The following is a 3705-nucleotide window of genomic DNA, read 5'->3' as shown; positions in this document are numbered from 1 at the left end:
GACTATCGCTACCACTTAGTGATAAAGTAAAGCAATTACAGGGCGTTTGCATTTCATACAATAAAGCGACAACCATATGGCTCCTGCCAGTTGCCGATAACTTCGGTTACAAAACATGATCATCTCATACAATAAAATATAGCATCACGTCTTGACCATATCACATCACAACATGCCCTGCAAAAACAAGTTAGACGTCCTCTACTTTGTTGTTTCAAGTTTTACGTGGCTGCTACGGGCTTAGCAAGAACCGTTCTTACCTACGCATCAAAACCACAACGATAGCTTGTCAAGTTGGTGTTGTTTTAACCTTCACAAGGACCAGGCGTAGCCACACTCGATTCAATTAAAGTTGGAGAAATTGACACCCGCCAACCACCTCTGTGCAAAGCACATCGGTAGAACCAGTCTCGCGTAATGTCGGTCCGGGCCTCTTCATCCAACAATACCGCCAAATCGAAGTATGACATGCTGGTAAGCAGTATGACTTATATCGCCCACAACTCACTTGTGTTCTACTCGTGCATATGACATCTACGCATAAAACCTGGCTCGGATGCCACTGTTGGGGAACGTAGTAATTTCAAAAATTTCCTACGCACACGCAAGATCCTGGTGATGCATAGCAACGAGAGGGGAGAGTGTTGTCCACGTACCCTCGTAGACCGAAAGCGGAAGCGTTAGCACAACGCGGTTGATGTAGTCGTACGTCTTCACGGCCCGAACGATCAAGCACCGAAACTACGGCAGCTCAGAGTTCTAGCACACGTTCAGCTGGATGACGTCCCTTGAACTCCGATCCAGCCGAGTGTCGAGGGAGAGTTCCGTCAGCACGACAGCGTGGTGACGATCTTGATGTTCTACCGTCGCAGGGCTTCGCCTAAGCACCGCTACGATATTATCGAGGTGGACTATGGTGGAGGGGGGCACCGCACACGGCTAAGAGATCCAAGGGATCAATTGTTGTTGTGTCTATGGGGTGCCCCCCTGCCCCCGTATATAAAGGAGAAAGGGGGGAGGCGGTCAGCCTAGGGAGGAGGCGCGCCAAGGGGGGAGTCCTACTCCCACCGGGAGTAGGACTCCTCCTTTCCTTGTTGGAGTAGGAGAGAAGGAAAGAGGAGGAGAGGGAGAAGGAAAATGGGGCTGCCTCCCTTGTCCAATTCGGACCAGAGGGGGGGCGCAGGCCTCCTTCCTTTTGGCCTCTCTCCTCTATTAACGTATGGCCCAATAAGGCCCACATACTCCCCGGCGAATTCCCGTAACTCTCCGGTACTCCAAAAAATACCCGAATCACTCGGAACCTTTCCGAACTCTGAATATAGTCGTCCAATATATCGATCTTTACGTCTTGGCCATTTCGAGACTCCTCATCCTGTCCCCGATATCATCCGGGACGCCGAACTCCTTCGGTACATCAAAACTCATAAACTTATAATTTAACTATCATCGAAACCTTAAGCGTGCGGACCCTACGGGTTCGAGAATAATGTAGACATGACCGAGACACGTCTCCGGTCAATAACCAATAGCGGAACCTGGATGCTCATATTGGTTCCCACATATTCTACGAAGATCTTTATCGGTCAGACCGTATAACAACATACGTTGTTCCCTTTGTCATCGGTATGTTACTTGCCCGAGATTCGATCGTCGGTATCTCAATACCTAGTTCAATCTCGTTACCGGAAAGTCTCTTTACTCGTTCCGTAATACATCATCTCGCAACTAACTCATTAGTTGCAATGCTTACAAGGCTTAAGTGATGTGCATTACCGAGAGGGCCCAGAGATACCTCTCCGACAATCGGAGTGACAAATCCTAATCTCGAAATACGCCAACCCAACAAGTACCTTTGGAGACACCTGTATAGCACCTTTATAATCACCCAGTTATGTTGTGACGTTTGGTAGCACAAAAAGTGTTCCCCCGGTAAACGGGAGTTGCATAATCTCATAGTCATAGGAACATGTATAAGTCATGAAGAAAGCAACAGCAACATACTAAACGATCAAGTGCTAAGCTAACGGAATGGGTCAAGTCAATCACATCATTCTCCTAATGATGTGATCCCATTAATCAAATGACAACTCTTTGTCCATGGCTAGTAAACATAACCATCTTTGATTAATGAGCTAGTCAAGTAGAGGCATACTAGTGACACTTAGTTTGTCTATGTATTCACACATGTATCATGTTTCCGGTTAATACAATTCTAGCATGAATAATAAACATTTATCATGATGTAAGGAAATAAATAATAACTTTATTATTGCCTCTAGGGCATATTTCCTTCAATCTCCCTCTTGCACTAGAGTCAATAATCTAGTTCACATCGCCATGTGATTTAACACCAATATTCACATCTGTATGTGATTAATACCCATAGTTCACATCGTCATGTGATCAACACCAAAAGGGTTTAATAGAGTCAATAATCTAGTTCACATTGCTATGTGATTAACACCCAAAGAGTACTAAGGTATGATCATGTTTTTGCTCGTGAGAGAAGTTTAGTCAACGGGTCTGTCACATTCAGAGCCGTATGTATTTTGCAAATATTCTATGTCTACAATGCTCTGCACGGAGCTACTCTAGCTAATTGCTCCCACTTTTAATATGTATCCAGATAGAGACTTAGAGTCATCTGGATCGGTGTAAAAACTTGCATCGATGTAACTCTTTACGACGAACTCTTTTATCACCTCCATAATCGAGAAACATCTCCTTAGTCCTTACTAAGGATATTCTTGACCGCTGTCCATTGATCTACTCCTAGATCACTATTGCACTCCCTTGCCAATACTTAGTGGTAGAGTATGCAACATATCTGGTATACAGCATGTCATACTTTATAGAACCTATGGCTGAGGCATAGGGAATGACTTCCATTCTCTTTCTATCTTCTGTCGTGGTCGGGCTTTGAGTCTTACTCAATTTCACACCTTGTAGCACAGGCAAGAACTCTTTCTTTGACAGTTCCATTTTGAACTACTTCAAAATCTTGTCAAGGTGTGTATTCATTGAAAAACTTATCAGGCGTCTTGATCTATCTCTATAGATCTTGATGCTCAATATGTAAGCAGCTTCACTGAGGTCTTTCTTTGAAAAACTCCTTTCAAACACTCCTTTATGCTTTGCAGAATAATTCTACATTATTTCCGATCAACAATATGTCATTCACATATACTTATTAGAAATGTTGTAGTGCTCCCATTCACTTTCTTGTAAATACAGGCTTCACCGCAAGTCTATATTAAAACTATATGCTTTTATCAACTTATCAAAGCGTATATTCCAACTCCGAGATGCTTGCACCAGTCCATAGATGGATCGCTGGAGCTTGCATATTTTGTTAGCACCTTTAGGATTGACAAAACCTTATGGTTGTATCATATACAACTCTTCTTTAATAAATCCATTAAGGAATGCAATTTTATTTATCCATTTGCCAGATTTCATAAAATGCGGCAATTTGCCAACATTATTCAGACAGACTTTTAAGCATCGATACGAGTGAGAAAATCTCATTGTATTCAACACCTTGAACTTGTCGAAAACCTTTTGCGACAATTCGAGCTTTGTAGATAGTAACACTACTATCATTGTTCGTCTTCCTCTTGAATATCCATTTATTTTCTATGGATTGCCGATCATCGGGCAATTCCACCATAGTCCACACTTTGTTCTCATACATGGATCCTATCT

The sequence above is a fragment of the Triticum dicoccoides genome, chromosome 6B, assembly GCF_002162155.2.
Source record: "Triticum dicoccoides isolate Atlit2015 ecotype Zavitan chromosome 6B, WEW_v2.0, whole genome shotgun sequence".
Lineage (NCBI taxonomy): Eukaryota > Viridiplantae > Streptophyta > Magnoliopsida > Poales > Poaceae > Triticum > Triticum dicoccoides.
The sequence above is the reverse complement of the archived record's forward strand: the minus strand, read 5'-3'. Positions refer to the sequence as shown.